Here is a 21,878-nt window from a genome sequence, read left to right as displayed (position 1 = left end):
AAGAGAGTTTGGCTGGAAGAATGTAGCGAGAAGTCCTAAATTAATAGCACTACAAACAGGCACACAGAGCTGAGGCTTCTGTTTGAGGCAATGTGGAACCCCTACAGCTAAACACTTCATGTCTTTTGGGCCTGTAAGAAAATGTGTTATTTTGGGAGGTGTTAACTGAGATAAGTAAAATAATAGGGGAAGATTTAGACTACTCTTTTGTCATCTCTTGTTCTTTATTCATGCAAATATATAGAAGTTATAAAAAAGACAAAGGATGTGCTAATAAATTAAGAACTCTTCATCTAAATATTAAATGTTCATTCATAAGTTCTACTTTAATTTCTGTTACATAATGTATGTTACACCAGCTTTTTAATTTCTGTCACATGAAATAAAGATTTGTGTTTGCTTTATATAATGTAATATCTCTATCTGTCTATCTAATCCCAATAAAGAATAAATAAAGCTGGATCTAAGTCTAAGTTTATCTATCTATCTATCTATCTATCTATCTATCTATCTATCTATCTATCTATCTATCTATCTATCTATCTATCTATCTATCTATCTATCTATCTATCTATCTATCTATCTATCTATCTATCTATCTATCTATCTATCTATCTATCTATCTATCTATCTATCTATCTATCTATCTATCTATCTATGTCGGGAATGGAAATTATAAAAAAGTATAGAGGTTTAGGCTCCACTGATTTCACGGATCTATGCCTCATACCATCACGGTTGCAGGGCAACCACGTTTTTCTGATCACTTCTAGCCTTTGTTGTTTCTGAAATCTGAGAAGGCCCCGGTCTACATGGCCGGTGTACTTTGGAGGATGCCTTGAATTCAGACACACACAAATAGCGAATTCTGCAAAGTCAATAACTCAGTACAATTAGCTGGGTTTCTTCAAATAGAGAACTTTTAATTTTTTCTGTATGATTTGATTGAAATGTCTCTGTAAATTGCCTTGAGATATGTGTTGTGAATAGAAGCTAAATGAATAAAGTTTAATTAAATTGAATTGCAAATTCCAAATGTTTTACTGCATTAAACATTTTTAGCATGGCCAAAACAAATAGTTTGTATTTTGTTGCAAGGGCAAAAAAACCTCTGCTAAAGCTTGAAAGTTGTCCTTGCTCTTTTTCTCTGAAATAAACAAAAAAATATCAGTCGTTTTTTAAAATGAGATTCAATTTCTTAGTGGAGTAAAACTAATTTAAAAGCAAACTCATCTTTGGTAAGTTTAGGTCTAAAAATATGATTTAATTTTCATTGCTAATGCAGTTTTTGTGAAAATGAAATCTGCATCCAATGGTTCATCAGCAACCTCTACTGATGATTATCTAATAACTGACAAGGTGCTCTTTATATTTTTACTTTTTTCTAAGTTTACTCTTCTGTATTATGTTTACTCTTCCTGTTTCTTTGTATAGTCCAACTGATTGGCACTGGTGGGTAGTTTGGTGTTATTTGGTGATGAACTGGAAACCAGTAAGTGTATGCCTTCAACCTTCACATATACAGAGGATAGTTAGATTTAGTAACATGAGCAGCCAAAGCACTGCCAAGGCCTATTGGTTGTGCAGTTTTTATTATTATTTTTATCTGCCACTTTTTGGAGGCCTTAACAACAAAACCCCCGCCCCCCGAATTTTGCATGCACTGGGGAAAACTTTGTATTTCAAGCGTTTTGTAATAGTTGCATGAAAAATGGATCTACGATGCCCAATGGAATCTTTCAAAATACCCTCCCCATTGCACTTGCATTAAATAATAGCGTTTTTTCCAAGTCAGAGGACTTCACCAAAGCTGTTTACACTACATACAGTCATTCACCCAATCACGCTCACACTAACAAACTGATGGTGGCAAGCTACATTGTAGTCACAGCTGCCCTGGGGCTCACTGACAGAAGTGAGGCTCGCCATACAACATCATGGTGTTATAACTTCCTATTCCATCTCCTTGGAACAGGAAGTCTCAGGTTTCACTGCACCCCCAGAGAAATAGGAACTGGCTAGAATTTAGGAAAGTCGGAATTGGGGTCAAAGCTGCCTAGGCATGGTGGCAGCGGTCGCCAAAGCATGGCCGCCCAATGCTACTTGCGGCTTTAATTGAAATTCAACTTTTTCTGTTGTTAATGTTTTTTTCAAATGACAAATATAAGATCGTATAAACTAATTTGATACTTGATGTAATAGAGTTGATAATTTACTGTCAACTAATCATACTATTATGGTGAAATAATTAGTTGATTTAAAAATAAATTCAAAATCAAGATCTTCCAGGAATTTTTATACAATTTTTAAATCTCTGTGTGGATTATCTGAGTGTTAGCCTGTACTCTCTCTTGTATTTGTTATAGACATTGATGTAAAACAGATTAAATAAAACTATATTTGAGGTCAAAAGGTTGCTGCTTGGTTGGATTTTTTCATGGAAAGAATATTTCCATTCTTTATTATCCAACATTGAACATGCTGGATGTAGATCTAATACTATTGTTATCTTTGTGGTGTATAATGTGCTCTATCATGATTCATAAAGGTTTTGTTAATAGGTCAGATTCAATTCTGATCATTCAATACAGCATTAGGTTCAGATTAGCTACAAGCCCAATCATAGTGTTTTTGCTGCTTTCCAGGACGGAAGTCATCTGATCTGGTGATGCTTAGTATATGCTCTCTTCACTCTGTCTGTCCTACAGCTGCAGAAACACAGAGGAACCGGCCTGGGAGCTTTAATGAGCTCAAAATACATTGAAGTCCATGGGCTGTTAGCACAAAGAGAACAAGCTCAAAGGAAACTTCCCTTTGTGTTGACTGACCCAGGTTTGCAGCAGTAAGCCAGTAAGCCTTTTCCCAGCCAACGCAGTGTGAAATCCAGACGTCTGTCTGCGCTGCTGCAGCACCAAATATCAATGTCTGCCTCTTTGCCAAAACTGTTGCTCAGACAGGCTCCGCCACACACCGGCTCGCACTGTGATGGATGAAAAACCTGTAAGCTGTTCTCTTAAAGGGCCTCGTAAATGCCGACTCTGCATTACTCAACAGAACCAGTACATTTAAATTGCTCACCTTTAACTCTACGGGTCTGAGTTAAAGTAATCTCCAGAAGGGAAACATTTTTTTAAATTCACTCTTATCCACAGTTTCCTTTAAACGGTTCATGTTTACCATGCTTTAGTGAAACAAAAAACACACACCATATAACATCCACCAATGTCTCAAAATTAACTTTTGAACCTTCTGACTAACTTGATGAATACTCTGATATCATTACTTAGAAATAAATGTTGCATAAATCCTTCAGGTTGCTTCTGAAAGGAAATGTTTTGTACTGGTTGCTCTCATGCAAATGAGGACAAACATCATAACAACTGACAGTTTGTGTGCTTCTTGTTCCCAAAGGGCTGAGTCATACTGGCAGTAACAGCATTTTGATTTGGACTACGATTTGCCTACATCTCCCCCGAAGAACGGAAGGTTTCTTCTAACATAAATGGCTCTCTTTACTTCTCTTTTCAACCAGCTTTGTTATCCATGAGGAAAAAAACATCCTAATCCTTAAAAGAGTGACCACTGGTCTGCAATTTAGTATAAACTGTTGAATCTTGGTCTGATGATGTTACTCTTCACTGCTGGGCTTTTGGACAGTGGCTGCTTTGTTTCCCTGATGCATACAGTAACAGGCGACAGTCGTCCTGGCACTCATCAGAGTATACAGTACACGTTCAGTCAGCTTTTGCTGAGAGGGAGATGGCCTCTGCTGTTATATATTGGGGTTTGAAAGCCAGTAGGACATCATGATTGGAAAACACATCAGCTCCTTTGAAAATCCTTTCACATATGGAATGACTACTGATGTGTGGATGGGTGTGGGTTCCTCCTTTTCACCCAATCGCTTGCTGAAAGTATTTTTGTGTTTCTTCTCCTGAGATAATTATAATGTATTGTGTAAAATCTCTAAGTATATTAATTAACAAAGCTGATTTGAATTGTTAGGTGTACCAATAATCTACAGCTCAAGAGACCAGCTGATAACATCATGCTGTGATTTAATAGCATTTGTTTTTATTTATACAGTAATGATTGTAATAAATCAGGAAACATTATGAAATGATCCATTTGAGCTTTCATTGGTGCATATATTGCAGGTTTAATCCTGTCAGAACAAAGCCACCATGAGTCTCCAATCATGTTTTGAATTGCCTGCTCAGTGTTAAATAATCAATTTCAGCATTTTTTAGATGAAATATTTCACGTCTTAAATTGAAGACAATCGAATCTTACATCCCTTTGGTCTTGTCTGTCTGTTACTATTATTTTTCTTGTCAAATATCTAAACCGTTCTAGATTAAAAGCAACAAAAAAAGGCAGATTCTCCAGTTTTTTGTGTACCCTTGAAACAATCTTTGTTTGTTGACTCTGTCAATACCACGACAGAATCAATCACTAATTACTTTATCTCTTAAAAATTAGATCCTAAAACATATCCAGTCCTCATACTTAGGTCAATTTGTTATAAGATGTTATTACACCTCAGTGTATTGTGTTGGGAAGTTTTGCTTTCTGTTCTAAACATGAACATCTTCACATTTGGGTACACTGACATATGGAGTGTTAAAGTTAGTGAGAGGTAACAACTGAAGACAAACCTACTGTTTGAGGTAAGAGCCAAAAAAAAAAAAAAAGTTAAGTACAGGTCTGGGTTCAGGACATATCCAGATAAGCCAGACTAAACCGAGAAGCTCTGTCCCTGACCTTTAGGGGCCGATTCCTCATGATAACTAGTAAGATGGTAATAGGACTAAAAACAGATTAGTTTTTTTGTAGTTTGTTTTAGTTTATCCCCGCATTCAGGGTTAAAATTATGGTTTCAATGGCAACATGTCATTTGTCTTTCATTCATGTAAAAATTATTTGAATGTTTGAATTACTGTATAATATTTGTATCTTATGCATCACAAATGTTTCTCTGTGGTACAGTGCTCTAAGCCTTTGACTTTTTTTTACCGGGGACTTGGGTTGGAGTCCTTGTGGTAGGACAGACATTCAATTCTATTCAGTTTTTTTCTATAGCGCCAATTCACAACACAAGTCATATCAAGGCACTTTACAGTTCAACCAGAACATACAGTCAAATTGATTAAAAGTTTTCTATCTAAGGAAAAAAAAGTTGATTACATAGACTCATTGACTCGAATGCAATCCCTCACATTAAGAATACTTGTAGCGACAGTGGAGAGAAAAAACTCCCTTTTAACTGGAAGAAACCTCCAACAGAACCATGCTTAGTGTGAGCGGCCATCTGCTGAGGCTGCCTGGGGTTTAAAAAGACAGAAGCAGAGATACAAATAGCAACTGTAAAAGGTGGCCCCACCCAGCAAACACACAGCAACGCAGACGGACTCCTAGCCAACTCTCATGTCAGACGATGAAGAGAGCACATCCAGCCAGTCACAGTCAGAGAACCAGGACTACACTGGAAAACAGTTCACTGCTGGAAAACATCCAACATAAATAAAAGAGCAGCTAAAAGCTTCAATCATCCTTATTTTATTATGCTATGAAAGGGTTTCTTTTCACCAGTTGTTGTTCTGATTTGTCTGAAAATCAGGCCATGTAGTCTCTTTTTAACATACCGGTAGGTAAATTTGTTGTGATCTTTGCTTCTTTCATTCTTTCTCCTCTATGCTTCATTCTGTCAGTCACCTTCTTTGTGTCCATGTATTTCATTGTGGCCTAAAGGGCTACTTATACTCCCTGCAGCAGTGTGTCACAGTGAGTTTGTTGCAGATATTTTTGATTTATGCCCAAATATTGAATTGGTCTGCGCTAAGTTATTCCATGGCACAACACAAGAGGGACAATCACAGACTAGCTGTGGGTCGAGATACAGCCGAGGCAATAAGGAAGTGGGGCAAGTTTGTCAGACAACGGACGGACATGAGGGAAAAGAGCAGGGGTCCATGTGGAAAAAGACTCCTTCACTTCACTTATTAAAATCCGAAAAAAAAAAAAAAAAATATTCTGAAACCCAGCAATGGTGGTCTGTTAAAATGGACTCATAGCATCACAAAGTTCTGCTAAGTTAAAAAACATAATAATATATAAATACCCTATAATTTAATTGCAACAGCATAAAGATTTACAGTTTCCATATTGAGAGAAGTTTAAAACTATGGTAAGTCTGACAGGGTTCAACTTTTTATAATTCAACCATTGCTATCATATTCTACTGCCCAGAACCCCCTAATGTTACCTTCACCTTCTTATACGACTGACTACTTCACCCAAGCTATTTTTCTAAGGTCCATTTTTGTGTGACAATTTTTTCTTTAATCTTTTTGCTGCTTTGAACACTAGAATTTTCTCCATTGCTGGACATTAAAGGGGTTTTCTATTGTATTGTATTCTATTCTATTTGCTATGAGGAATAGAGAGTAAACGTTGTCATTTCTAATAGTTGCCTTCGTCTTCTTAGACTTCAACTTTCTGCATGATGTTGGAATGCCAGCTAAAATCCTTCTCTTTCCTCCCCTTCTCACTTTCACCTCCCTATATGTTTTAAGCTAAGTATCAAAATGATAGGTAAAGCAAATCCCAAGGTCTGGTATAGCTCAGGTTGTCAGAAGATGCATTTGCAGCACCAGGATCCTTTGGCTCTGCAGGCTGTAAATATATAGCCCTTAAAGGACAGCAGAGGAAAAGGATGAACTCATAAATGGTAGTTTTAGAGCCCCAATTATGGAGAAAATGAGTTGAAACCTTCATGTATAGTAGCACTGCTTACATTCTAAGGGAGCTGCAGACTGAAAGAACAAGACAGGTTCCAACTTTGATAGATTTCAGTTGAATCGAACAGAAAAGGCTTAGGTGTTTTACAGAAATGTGTTAGATTACTGGGATTCTATTTAGAAAAAATATAAGAAACCTCTATAATTGATGAGTTGAAGTAAATTGTTTGTGGTTTCAACTAATTGTTTTTGCTCACTGCATATAGAATACGTGTAAAGAACTCTGCTGGCTCTAAATCTTCTGAAGTTTATCTCCACTTGTTTTAAATGTCTGCAAACTGAAAATATATTTTTCTAACACATCTCAAGCTCAGTCATTGTAGGCGGAGAACATCCGTCTTTCAAGCCCTTCCACAGAGTTTCAGATAGATTCAGGGCCAGACTTTGAATAGGCAATTCTAGTTCACAAAAAAGGTCTAAACTAAACCATTCGATGTATCTTTAGCTGGATGTTCACAGTGATTGTCCTGCTGGAAGTTCACGTAATTTTTTTTTCTTCTGTTTTGCTTTTCATTTATTTATTTATTATTTTTATTTTGGCCAGAATTCCTCCTTCCACATGTTTGAGGGGTTTCCTACACATCTATCTCATCAGTGGTGTATTCCAGGGTATACGCAAGTATACAAAGATAATTAAGTAGAATCTCCGAGCCCAATTTCCAGGTGAAGGCATCACCTGCGCTACTTTTGCCTTAAAGTTTGCAAAGAATCAGTAATATGAATCGAGCTAGTCAGAAAACACTTGCATTTGCTAATTACAAACGTCCTTGTGAACTAACATTAGACCGTTCTGCCCCCCATCCCCGTCGGACAATATGCTGTCAGTGAAGGGGGAGATGCCTCTTCACCCTCAGCCAAAGATGCTGGTACAACATTGAATGAAGACATCAGCTATGCTAGGTGGGTGTGGGCCATTTCTTGTTAATTATATTAATAACATGCCAGGGCTCAACAGTACTGAGTTAGGAGAATATATCACTCTTGGTGTGTTGTTAATGCATTTTTGTTTTAAAGTTAAGTATTGTTATTTTACATATTGTTTTATTGAATAATTTGAATGATGAATTGCCATCATCATATGATAAATGTATGTATATATATATCTAATGATCTACACAAAATAGTCTTTAATGCAATTTTAAGAGTTTATCAACTTTTCAGTTTATCCAATTGGTTTTTAAAGTCTTTAATTCTTAAAGTAAAATATGAACTGAATCTGAAATATGAACAAGGATGTCAAATGACATCTAATTTTTTTAATTTAAATAAATGTTTAAAAAAAGAACTGATAGACGATGTTTGCCTCATCTGTATTTCATATACATGCAGGATGCCTGTGGGACCAGTAATACCTAAAACTGCTTCTGTTTGTTCATTTCAATAGCGACCACACTAACTGTTGCCAATCAGCTGTTCAAAGAGACAGTTTACAAAAGGAACTACTGACTTGCTAAGTGAGAGAATAGGTGTCATCCATGTGAATGGACAAAGTAATAAGGAACAGTTCCCTCAAAATCCATAATTAATTGCTTTTCCGCGGTTATATATTTGATATTTATATTTTTTTAAAACAAAGCGGAGAGCGTATGACGTCATCGCGCGCCGGCTACCATTCCTTCATCCTGTCCACTGAACTGCTGATAGTTTTACTTACATGCCTGGAAGATGTCTAGTGCTGCTACCACAAATGATTTCGCTCTTGAAATTGAATTGAACGATTCAGATTAGCTAGCCGAATGAATAGAAGGGGTAGAGCGCAGCCGCCTGTGGCCCGGGCTGCCTGTCACAACAGCAGTCCGGCGCGCAGATGACATCATACACACTCCACTTTGTTTTAAAAACATATTAATATATAAGCGGATGTCTGAGGGACAGTGATTCACCTAAATGTTATGAGTGCTGGCGTACCATAACCAATAAATTATGAACAGTTTAGTTTGTGCCTTCAACTCACTGCCCAAACGAAGACGTTACTTGGATATAACAAAACCGAAAATCTTCGGAACGGCTCCAAATGACTCAAAACTCATATGTGTGAGTAGATCTTCATGTAAAAATGTAAAATCAAGGGGCCAATGTAAAAAAGAAAACTGTCGTTCCCCTTTAACTCCACTAAAGAGGACCAAACTCCTAATCTGATTATACAAAGAATGGACCGTAGAAAAGGCTCCTGTCTCCATACTCCTCAAGTGCCCTCCACCATGAGGGACACAAGTCAAATGCCATCTCCAGATCCACAAAGCACATCTAGCCTTCAGACGGAATAATGAACAAATGCCCCGAACACCTCTTTTCCTTCTTCCTCCACAGAATGCATGTCAGCTTGGTTAAAGAGCCCCACAAGCCCACCAGGCTTGATAGCTCTCTTGAATCGCCACCTTAATTTGGTAGTGTGGTTTCAGTGCCAGGATATCTCAGAGACAATGGCTGTGTATGTACATCCACTCTAATCCCTACATAGGGTAAAATATAGTGGTTGCACCATTTTAAATGAGTGTATGAACATCTACTGGATTAAAAAAAATGAGGACTCAAAATGTCCCACAATGCACCATGAAAGGTAGTGAGCCTCAATGATCACTAGATGGACAGATGTATCCCAGATTGCTTTGCGTCAGCTCTCCTCAGAAAGCATCATGGGATTTGTAGTAGTTGCGGTAAATTGTAGTGATAAAGTAATGATCATCTGTCTGAGTGGTCGGTTCAAAGTTTATAGTTCACTATAAAGTCCACTATATAGCCCCTGCTCTATAGAGGGATTTAGGGGTTAGGGTCGACGCTAAGACCTAGCGTTTTGTGTCGGGTGCTTAAATGCCCCAGGTAGGTTCTCCTAAGGCAGACACGCTCTGGGGGACAATTTAGACAAAGAGCGGTTAAATAAGCCCTTATGAAGACTATAAGACCAAGGAATGTCGCCTGTAGCACTTAATTTTTGGCCATTCTTTTCATCATCCTGCTAAAGCAACTTTCACAAAAAGATTCTCACTAAACTTCATGAAAACACATTGACTGACTCCCGGAGTTTTTTTTTTTAGATTGTTTAACTGAATGGAGATGTGGGCCATGACACAGTTGTAGGACCCTTGAAATTGTCGATAAATAGTTTGCTACATCGAGGCTCTGGTTCTATTTCTGCTGTCCTGGCAGAAAACTATACAAAGCTTCTGTCTAATATATCTGGTAACTAGTTAGAAGTAGCAGAATCCTAGAGCAAGCATGCAAAAAGCCTGCTAAACGCTGAGTTAGCGTAGCATTAGCATTAGGTACTAGCTAGCTAGTAGCAGCAGAAGGAGACACCTGTTCTTGAACTTATCTTGTACTTGTAGTTTAGCATCAACATTTTTAAAAAATGTGCTTGTGCTGATTAAGTCCAGAGATTAGCTGCATTCAGCTGTTTCCACCTGATTATCTGCAACAATTAATTAAATGAGCAGATTGGTTAATAGTCAAGTTACTGTTGATGGTCATGTTAATTAAAAACAGTAATGCTGACTTCACTAATGCTTTAAAAAACTGGAACTATTTATTTAAACGGGTCAACACTTCCTCCTTAGAGATAAGTTAAGAAGCTCCAGAAAAAAAATCAAAGTAATGCAACGGATAAGGACCATAGAGCTACCTTGCATAGAACAAGCCTCATAAATGATCCCATAATTTTTCTGTTGTGGAAATTTGTCAGGATTTTTTTATTCATCATGTTCTAATATCAAGAAAAGTACACTAGATCATCAGCTGTTGATATGTTTTAGAAACTATCAAACAGACTGTTTCAGATATAAGGGTCCAACAGGACTGCTTTTTGTCCTATTACTGAGACAATGTGACATAGATTTTTAATACTCAGAAACCTCTGAGGCTGCTGCTGATTTAGACCTTAAAAAGTATATTATTTTAATAAAAGGTGAAGTTTGTCATAAAAACCCAAAATCTAATGGCCTTGGCACCAAGCAGTTCCTAAATCTGCTGCTTTTAGCTACTCGACCATTTTGGCAAGAGCAAAGATCTAATTAGAGAAGTTGCTTTAGGAAATGATTCTGCAGCAGGCCAAGACTGCACAAGTTGGACAAATGAAGCAAGATGGTTTACAAACATTTTTGGCATTCTGGGCATATAAAACCAAGCATGAAAGAGAGAAAAAAGTGGTGCCTCAGTCAGAGAAAATTATCAGAGTGCTGTGTTTTCGGCTACCTATGAGACGATAACAACTGGAACGTGGTGCTGGGGAGACTTGGTGCTTTCAACAGGGATCGTTAATCCATCCTGGGATAGAATAAGAACACCAAAAGAGCTGCACAAACCAGATCTGATCGTCACTACGCCTCCAGCACAACAAAGCACCTCATACAGTCTCACATATTAGCAGCTATCTGTGAGCAAAGTTTGTACAACACAGAAACACTGATTCAGAACAAGAAAACTGCTGGGAGGCAAGACTGGGGGCTGAGATGCTGATAATTACAGGCTATACTCTCATTAATCACAGTCAGACAGGGCAGATGAATCAGGAACATTGGGAAAACAAGAGGTATCAATCCCTGCAGCCATGTTTACGTCCTCAGCTGGAATAGTTGAGGACGTAAGCTACTAATCCTAATGGCTTCCAAATGTTCACAACTTTAAACATCCATTTGATAATATTGCTTATTAGTCCCTAACTCCTGTTAGAACTCCTAACCTCATCTATATGATATGATGGATATGTTAAAACCAAAACTATCCTCTGCACCACAAACCACAGTCTGTCCTCCTCTGCAGGCACTGCAAACCGTAATCTTTTACCTGCAACCTGCCGTCCTCTCCAGAACGATGGCTACTTTGAAATGCAGAACTTTATGCAATTATCAGTCGCAAAGCTTTCTTGGTGTTTGCAGCTCCATCATTTATTGTTATTGCTGAAGAAGCACTATTGAAATTGACAAACTGTAGCTTTACATAACACATAGGATATTGACATGATTTTCATAACATTACGAAGTCAGCAGAGTACAGTAAAACTGCAGCTTGAACAGGATCATGAAGTCGGAAAGCAGGCAGAAACCTGAATTAATAAAAAAAATTGAAAATATATTCATCCAAAGAACATATGTCCATTGTAATTCTGTCCATGTAGAATAAACTGGTGGCCATAGACCTCATCTTGATGTATTCCTTTCTGTGTTACACTGTTTTAGGTTGAAATACTGGATGCAGCATCCAGCTGTGAGAGTAGCCGGGTTTTTGCTGAGTTGGTGTGGATACTCTTACCAGAGTTGCAACGATCAGGCATTTTCTAGCTGATATGGATTTTTGTTCTTTTGTTGTTTTTTTTAGGTCTGACTCGCTGGTTCTTGCACTCTACAAATCCATAAAAAAGCCTGTGCTTTATGTTGCTCAACAAAAAAGCATTAAAGTACAGATTCCTAGCTGATACGTTTAGAGACTTGAAATAGTTGGACTTCCAAGCTCGGATGAAATTAATGTGTTTCTGATACACACCTCGCTTAGACTTGAAGGTTAATCCACTGTAGTTTCTGGACAGATTTCATCTGATTCGAAAGCAGTCCAACATTATCCTCTATGGGTGTAAGTGATATCAATTGTGATTCTTTGACATGAACTTTGAGATGAATAATATTTAATTTGAACCTTTCAGGGCCAATGGGCCTCATTACAAGCTTCTCCACCATCACCTATAAAGTGGTTTTCTGGTAGATTTAGGATGTTTCCTGTATCTTAAGGTTAATTTTAATATTTGTATTTGAATATTTTCAAGTTTTCTGCATTCTCTGCATGCTGTTTAGCTCATTGGAAGCCAAACAAATAAACAAAACAAACAAACAAAAAAAAAATCAATAAAATTACAGTGAAGTTTAAAACCTTGGCACATTATCGTACATCTAGCCATTCTGTTGTCCAATTCCAAATCAAGGCTCTGATTTCAGCAGATTATTAATTATGATGCATTCGTTCAAAGCATTAATAGAAGAATGCAAAAACAGTCTGGCCAGGTTGTCAGCCTCTATCCACAAAATTTACAAACATTTCGGCTACTATTGTTGGGATCCGGAGGCTTGCCCTCCAGAGGGCGCCGAGGATCCCCTCCTGTTGTATGTTTTTCTGTTGGGACTTGGGTTACTGTAGGGATTTGGAGATCTGCCACCTGTCTCCAGCAGAGAGCGCTGTGGGTCTCCTGGGCTGGAGCCTCCAGCACACCTGAGGATCATCAGCCCATCAGGAGACCTCCTACATAAGCAGCAGCCAGACCTGCCTTCGTCGGCGGAGTGTTGACCAGTTTTGGTTAGCAGAACCTGATCCTCAGCCTGCACATAGAATCTCTGTCTGCTCTGGAGACTAACCAGATTCTAACCAGCCTCTGTCTTCTCTGCTCACAGGAAAGTCCGACTGAAGTCTGTAGCTCTGGAGGAGCTTTTGCTTGGAAACCTGCCTGCCTGCCCTAGGAAGCCAAACCTGAAGACTATCAGTCTGAAATCCCCAGCTAGTTCTCAAGGGAGAACTTGGACATCAACTCAAGGTCTGAACCTCATTAGCCTGAAGCTAGACGCTGCTGCTGCTGAGCTCTCTGCTGAATCCACAGCCTCTGGACCCAACGGTTCCCTCTCTCCATCGATCACTCTGAACCTCATCAAGGTACAAACCAGAATCAAACCCCTGACAAGTCTTCACCGCTGCCTGGCTAACCAAACTATTCATCTCTGCAGATCACTCAGTGATTCCAGTCCCGGACCAGTACCAGAACCCGCTCATTAATATTCTAATGTGCTTTTCAATAATAAACTGTTAAAGTTTTTAACACAGAGACCCATCATGACAACTATACTGTTTTTTCCCTTTGATTTAATTTTGATTAATAACTATTAATAATTTATTGAAAGTTGTTGATCAAATGCATTTCAAAAATGTAGGTTCAGCTTTAAATAAATGTATTTTCTTCTGAATCTCTCAATAAAAGTGAATCTTTGCAGCAGATTTTCAGCTTTTTGTTCTCTGTTAGGAAACACCAGATAAACTGGGATGAGCAGATGAAGACTGGAGCCCCAGCCCCCCCTCGGTGTCTCTGCTGTTGGATGACCATGAAAGAAATACATTGCCCAACAAGGTGTGCTCTCATGGCCTGCATGGTCCATTGCTCTGATGAATAGTCTTGGAGGACATTGCAGAAAGGGCCAGGCATGTCCTCATGCTGCTGGTCAGTCCAGCACCGATGCATGTTTCCTTACTTATCCACACTCAGCCCACTGTGTCCACATTAAGCCATGAACAGCCAGCTATACTGAAACATTTTGAAAGGCAGATGATTCATTCCACTGTTGCCATATGCTTGCTGACAACTACGGTTGCTGCTAATTTAATTACTCAAGTCCTTTGCTTGAATCGTGCGCCCCCTAGTGGACTAAAACAGAACCAGAACAGCAGGATGGATGGTGCTAAGCAGTAAAAGAATAGGTTTAGTTGAGAGTTTTTCTGCAGCAGGATAAATATAAACACAAATTAAAGGTATTCAAAGTTCTTTAAGCCCTCAGCTCCTTGTTTTGGAGTTAAAAATCATTGCTTCCAATTAACCACCTGGAAAGGGATCTTTTTTAGGGGCCCTACTTTAGTGATCTGCCTTTATTACTGTCCAGTTTTATAACCAGCCTAAACCAAAATGAAAAAAAAAAAATGGTTTACTAAGCTTTTTATTGTATTCATGTGATCTGTTTTATTTCTGGGTTTCATTATGCATTAAATGGACAATTATTGTGTGCTTATCTTTGTCCTTTTATTGGATGTTTTCTCTCATCATGTTTATCCTTGATATTTAGCTATTTGCTGTTGAAGCACTTTACAAATAAAGCTGCAGATGATGCAGCAGGTTAATGAGTACCAATCTGCAGAATCAGGCAGGGCCACTTTGATGGAAAGGCTAAGTGCACGGCTAAATCACAAGGTAGTTTTTATAAAAACAGTTTATTTTTATTTTTAACCAATCAGACTTAAACACTAATTGGAGCTTAGAACTAAACCTGAAAAACCTTCTTTCTTGTTTTCATTCTTTAGAGTAACCTCCATCCTGCAGCAGCAGCAGCAGCCACTCCTGCTGTAATTTAAACCTCCACCTTCGCTCACATTATTGGCGCTCTGTGTTTCCTATTACACTGCTTGTGACCATTAAGGCCGCTCATCTTTTTACTATCACTATCCGTGGGAGCACTGGGTCTCATTAGGCCGCTGCCTCGACCGCAGCAGTACTATATTAGTCGGAACAGAAAAGCCTTGAATGACACAGAGCGATGAAAAATATACAGCTGGTTTCATTGCATGCAGAGGTAGAGTATGTAAAATTGATGAGATGAGCCAAACCTGCTGGAGAGTGAGGTGTGTTTCCTGATGCAGGAAGAGAAGAGAGAAAGCATGCAGGTAGAGTTTGGTCTATGCCTGTGTGTATGTGTGCTATGAGATTTATAGCTGTCTAATTAGCTTATTTGCTTATCAGCGTTTCTTCCAACAGTTCAGCTGCAGCAACAAACTAATGTGGCCATTAAAGCTGCATTAGTTTCAGTCTGCATCTGAAATATACACACACTAATTGCAGACTAGTTTAGATGTTGAGAGTTTGTTCAGGAGCCTTAGATGGGGTTGTTTTCAGATTGTAGACACTGCTCTCAGACTCACAGTTTCTGCTCTGTTTTAAATCATGTTCATGCTCCTGGTTTCTCCTCTAAAGCCTACAGACCAAAACAACTGCATAGTTTGTCTCTTAAAATAGTTCCTTTTCATTTAGTCCTCTGTATGCAGGACTAAAGCTGGATCTGGGCTGGCTGAGCTTTGACAGCAAGATGGCAGTAAAATCTTCTAATGTGTGTTTTTTTTGTCTGTGTGGGACCTGCACTGACAGGCTTAACAAGGATTGAGTGAATTAATTATTTATTTCAGATTTTTTTGACCTTGGGAGCAGGTTGGTGAAGGAACGCAGGTATTTTCCATCTAAACTTATAAAGGGAGAGGCTTATAAGTAGCTCACTGCCAGCATTTAACACCCAGAGTGTTACCCCTGTGTTAGGACTTCAGCCAGCCTCTAGTCTCCTGAGGTTCTTGTAAGGTGCCATCTGTGTCTCCATCCTGGCTCCCTAGATTGTTAAATTGCTCCTCTCCTGAGCTATTCCATGGGTTACTTCTTCGTACCAAGTTCCTAGAGCCGTTGTTCCCCTCTAAGGCTTCTTGCTAGCAGCTTCCTCCTTGAGACGGCAAGTTCAGACTAAACCGTGCTCACCTTCCACTGCGTTGGTCATAAGTTCCATCCTGCTTCAGAAACCCGGAGTCACAAGTGATGGTGAGATAAAGCCTCAGGAGGCATTAAACCATTTGGGCAAATTGCCTCAACAAACCACACATTTCATGAGGCTTCATGTGAACACGTCAACACCTACTGGCGGAGTGCATAACTGTAGCTATAATCTGTTTGCAATTGTTTTTCTTGTTTGTGTGTTTTTTCTTTTAAGTTCCTTTTAAAATTGTTCATGATTAGTGTCTATGATAAAATAATTTGTAAGGTTTTGTGTGTGTGAAATTCCTTACAATAGAATGATCTTTTAATGTAAAACTTTTTATTTTCTGTCATTTTAGAGACATAAGCTAAAGCAAACAGTGAAACTGCTTGTGCAAGTTGTCAAATGATGAACAAAATGAAATGTATTAGTCATTTTTATTAAAAACGGTTTTCCACAATTTTTGGTTTTTGGTTAAAGGTTATGTTTCAAACCAATCTTTTGGTTCATGTTTTTACTCAATCTATATTGGAAAAAGGGCAAACCAATCCAAATTGCTCACTTTGACTAAAATACTTGTTAAGTAGTATAACAACGTTCCAAAGCAGACCCCACTATCACCACTAACATTCCAGAAAGTAATACTACTGACTTTCTATTACTATTCAGTATTGATCATTATATCCTTTTATCTAGCAGCATTGTTTTGACCAACTAGGTTGGCTGAACAAACAACCAGTCTATTATATAGTATATCCAAACTCTATCCAACTGACCGCAACCCTCCTACAAACTCCCACATCTTGACTGAATACTAAAGGGTTGTGATGCCTGTCAAAGTTTTTGATCTGAAGCGGTCAGACATTATGGCGGTCTCATAACATCACTAGGAGCCACCAAACATCCCCTGGAAAAGAACCTGCAGAAGCTTGCATTCTGGAATCAACTAACGATCATCTCAGCATCTCCTAAAAGGATCCTTCCCTCTTGGCCACAATTCTTTCAGATCACTGTCTCAGATCAATCTCCTGAGTACTTCTAAATAAACCTTTTTAAAACTGCTTTTGCCTCTTGAGTATGTATGTGGGTCAAATTTCTTCCTAAAATCATGACCTCCTCAGGTCAGAAGAGTCAGCTTTGAGGCCATAGAAACATCAGTAGTACTGGGATATATTTCAAGTGTAAACTTTTGTGTATTTACTTCATTTTATTCAAACAATCAATACAAAGTGAGCATGAATCTGAACCACAAAATGAAACACCCCTTTGCTTCGACTTCTCGAAAGGACAAGGAAAAGTTTAATTCCACTGAGTACTACTATACCCTCTGAAGTATCCTCATCAATAACCAGAGTCCTGCTATATAACTAATAATAATATAGTTAACTTTTTATTTTCCCACAGCTTTCCTCTGCATTTTAAGCCATCTTCTTGGGAAGCAGTGAGCATGCAGGCAAAGGAACCTAGAATGTCAGGGAGGAAGTTCTAGTTCAATTTAATGGTATAGGTAATCTCCCAAACTTTAAACATGTAGCAACAAAGGAACACAAGGTGGTCTACTAAGACACTGTGGACCATGGTGACTCTGGAGGAGCTGCAGAGATACACAGCCCCTCTGGCAAAACCTATCCACAGGAGAACTGTTGGTCATTCAACAAAATAAATCTGATCTGAACCTCATCGATGTTCACATTCCAAAAGGACAACCAGCCTGAATACAGATCATGTGTCAGAGTGATCCCAACTTTTTTCAGTCTGTGGATGTTTTCAAGTTGGTAGAAACTAACACCAAATAACCAATAGTAAAACGGAAACATTGAACAGACATAAAAACCACATACCATTCTCATCTTGAATCTCTCGTGTAATGCCATCAAATACAAGCAAGTCACTAATGATTATCTGTGAACATTTATCTAATTCTTTAAGGATTTCTTTTCGGTTCAGTTTTAATTGTTTAATAAATGACTCAGACATCATGTCTTCCGCCTGTCATCATCTGGGTTCTTTGGTCTGATGAATCCAAAGGAAAGGGAAACACACCAATGACCAAGAAAAGAAACAAATACTGAGCCCCAAACCTTAAAGCAACCAAAACAATATGTATCTGCACCACATAATTGCAGTTCTAAAACATCCAGTTCTGGGTTAACAGCATTTGTCCAGATCATGCCACAGAGATCAGCTCTGTAGCTTGTCCATCAAATATTTCATCCAGAGCTCAGCACTGATTGTAAAGCTGCTTACCTTTAGTCTCTCTCCTATCTTACGGATGACCATGTGGTTTACTTGGATGTCCAAGGAGAACACAACCTTCTTTTGAGTGCAAGAGCCAGCAAATGCTGGACTAAAAGTCTTCAGAGTCATCCATCTCATTAGTCAGCAGTCCGAAAAAGTCTGTTTGTTCCCTGCAGAAAGAGACACAAAGACACAATTTGAGAGACGTAAAAGGTTTTTAGGAGATAATTAACACATTTCTATGATGTTTCTGTGTTTCACCAGAACATCCTAGATGACAAATTACTTAAACTCCATTGATATTGACAGAAAGGATAAAAGAAGGACAGACCCACCAATTAAATCAAGAGAAAATGCTGAAATGAAATGAAACAAGTTAAATGTTTTTTTGTTCCTGGATCTTTAACCGATCAGCCTACATCTTTGCTTCACAGCTAATCAGTGTTTTTTTTTTCTCTTTTGTTCATTTCGTTTCTCTCCTTTAGGTTGTCAACATCTTTGTCCTCAAAGAAAACCTCACCACCCTTTTCCTCCAGAGACCTACATGTGATGACTTTGGCCCACTTCCTAAAGTCAGCTGCCACAGTTAGAAAACAATGTTTTGAAACTGAAGTGAGGAGGCTAAATAGGTGACTGTAGGAAATTGTTAGCGTTTCTAAGAAGGTTTTCTGCTTGGGGACTGTCAGCAGCAAATTATGCCTCCTTCGATCCTCCTTGAAATCCGCCCATCCTGAGATCCACACTGCCTAAGTCACTGTCACAGGGATGTTGTGGTTATTTAAGATGGTTGAAGTGGGCCAGGAAATTAACTTTGCCTTGCAGAGGGATTCATATCTGTTGGACTCATGTTATCTCCAAAAAACATTGTAAAGTAGAGCTGTATTATAAAGTTGGGAAAAAATAACAAGTTTTTATGACTGGATGTGGTGCATTTTAAATCAGTACACTTAGTCAGAACCCAGTAGAAGGTCTTTTAATGGCAGGTCCAGCTGCAGGGGCTTGTTTCAGAAGATTTACTGAAAACGCTACTGTTTTCTTAACCTGAAATTAGGGAAACTCTGAGTTTTCTGTTTCAAAATTATTTTTCATCAGCCACCATTTCTGTTACATTAGTAACATTCTCCCAAGAGTCAACCTGTTCAGTAGCTGTCTGCCTTAACTCTCCAATCACGTTTGTTTCCTGATTTTCTCGAGGATTTCTGCCATATTTTGTACTAACAACAAAAGAAAATCAGCCATTAGATCCATCAAAGATATTAGGTTTTAAAAACACAAATATATCATATTCTTTAGACGAGGATCCAATTAAAGAAAGAACAGCCTTAGCTGGCCAAGAATAAAATATTTAGAAGGAGAAGGTTCTTAGACAGTGTACAGATGTCATTATTTAGTACAAAGATTGAAGTTTAAAAAGAAATTGTAGAGGACCAGCCAAGGACCATTGAGGAAAATGGGCAAATTATGAATGGCTACCACTGTATCATACATATTCAGTCAAGCTGATGAATTTCAAAATGGCCATTTAAAATGTGTAAACATTTCTGGGTATATAAAAATTTATTTTTACTAGTACAGTTTTTGTTTTTGGACTTTCTGAAATTCAGTGTCTGCTGGCAATAATGTAATTTAGAAAATCTATCCTGAAAGTACGGACTATGAATGTGATTTTTACCAGGTAGAATCCAATTTTAGTGATCTAAAAATCAAACAACAGAGAGGAGAGGGCTTTTGATAAATGTCAAAAGGGCCTGCCATCGAGACTTCATACTGTATAAACTTACAGGTTTTTTTTAGCAGCAATCTTCTCGTACCCCATTTTCCTCTCGTTTGCAGCTGTAGCAGAGTAGCTCGGTCTTTTAAACACATTTTACAGTCTCTAGTTCAATTGGTGTGAAATAGGCATGTTGCTTGTTGTCATGTTGACTCGTCAAATCATGGCTGCACTGATAATGGCTTTTCATAGTTATTACCCACGTGCTTAACTCTGAGTGGACCTAATTAGAGTTGATTAAACTAACTTACAGCATCCACGAACCGAAAACTCAGTTTCCAACTTTAGGCTAGATAAATTCAGAATTGAGGATTTGAGTTTGTTAAACTTGCTTTATGAAACGGCCTCGGGATGTCAGGAGAATGAGGAAAGTTTTGTAATCAGTACCAAAAGCAGCGAATTGGGCCTATAAGAGAATAACAGGAATCCACAAAGAACAGAACCTGCATTTAATAATCATCAGAATACTGAAAATACACCCTCAAACCTTTTTATTTACCATCATTTAGTTCATGGTTCAGCCTTTTATCTGGAAAACTTTTAAAGTCAACAACCCTACAAACTTCCAAGCAGCCCAAAATCATCTTGAAAACGCTGATCCAAAACATTTAAGGAACCATACTCTGTACTGCCCTCTTTTGCTTAAAAAGAAAAAAAAAAAGCAAACCTAGTCTTGACATGGATACACGTCTTTAGCATGTTTGGATGTATAAATTAAATACCTAATGATATTTGAAATTCTCCAACAGAAACCAGCAAATCTCCAATTACTCAAAGTAAATCATATAGCTGTTAGAAGCAGAGCTCCATTACTCAGAAGGCAAACTAATTTTATTCCCTAAGCTGGATCCATTAAAGGGCTAATCATCCTGAGGTAGGCAAGGGTTTATTTGTTTAAGGAGGTGGAGCTGCAGGTTTTACAACGCCTCAGTCCACAGCATCTGACTGGAAGCATCAAGTCCTGCTTAGCTTTACCCTGAAGGTGAAAGGCTGCATGCAGAGGGAATGTCTCCTAGAGATTTCTTGAAGCTATGAGCAGCAGCAGAAACCTTCTGAGATGCTTGAGTATTAGAGGAAAAGGTCAAAATAAAAAGCCAGACAGAGTAACAACTAACTGAGATAAAAGATCATAAAACATGATGCCTCTTCTGTAGTGTCATGAATTAACAGATATGGGACAAGGAAGCAGAAAAATATTTTATCCAGTTAGAATAGATTTATGATTGTTTTTGTCTGAGGAAACCTTTTATGATCTTAGCTTCTAATTTTAGTTGCTTTCTGTTCATATTTCATCTGTAACCCATTCCTATGATCTTAGGATCAAATTATATCAAATGTATCAAGATATTGAGAAACATGAAGGCGGATTCATTTCCAGAGATGGATCCGTGTCAGCATCAGGAAACATGTACAACAATTCTGAAACACAGCTGTGAGCTGATCAGGGGTATCTCACACCTATTTATCTTCTACTTCTTCAAAACAATCTTTCCTACATTTTCTGCAAGTAAATATATCTGTTAAGATTCTCAGTCATCCGTGTCACGGTCAAGTAAATCCTGCAAGTAAATTCTCTGACCTCTGCCTTTTCAGCAGACAGGCAGCCCACTCCCAGCAGAGTTTAAACAACCTGTTTGGACTCAGGTGGTTCTCCTCAGGAGTTTTTGATTCAGCTGCTGAGGCCAAGAAAGAAATGATAATAATGATCCTTATAGTCAAGATGTGAGAGTCTGAACCTAAGCTGACCTAAGCCGTCTGATCTGCTCTCAGCAGGAGAATTTCAGCTCTATATTATACCCAAATGAACCCAAATAATGTTCTACC

General features: G+C 38.4%; 1 protein-coding gene across 5 annotated transcripts in view; it reads right to left on the bottom strand.

Moving 5' to 3' along the window:
- The window catches only part of si:cabz01090165.1 (uncharacterized protein LOC100333421 homolog), a 472,423-nt gene that overhangs the window by 226,245 nt on the left and 224,300 nt on the right, over positions 1-21,878 (bottom strand). For 4 of the 5 annotated variants that reach the window (XM_038285979.1, XM_038285980.1, XM_038285976.1 and 1 more), the window contains exon 1: positions 18,293-18,453. The exons of the other annotated variant lie outside the window; for it this stretch is intronic. The gene's annotated coding sequence lies outside the window, so the exon portion shown is untranslated. Of the gene's footprint in view, positions 1-18,292; positions 18,454-21,878 lie in introns of those variants that run through there. 5 annotated transcript variants of the gene reach the window in all.

This window comes from Cyprinodon tularosa, unplaced genomic scaffold, assembly GCF_016077235.1.
Source record: "Cyprinodon tularosa strain WSP-4 unplaced genomic scaffold, ASM1607723v1 ctg219, whole genome shotgun sequence".
NCBI lineage: Eukaryota > Metazoa > Chordata > Actinopteri > Cyprinodontiformes > Cyprinodontidae > Cyprinodon > Cyprinodon tularosa.
The sequence above is the reverse complement of the archived record's forward strand: the minus strand, read 5'-3'. Positions and strand labels throughout refer to the sequence as shown.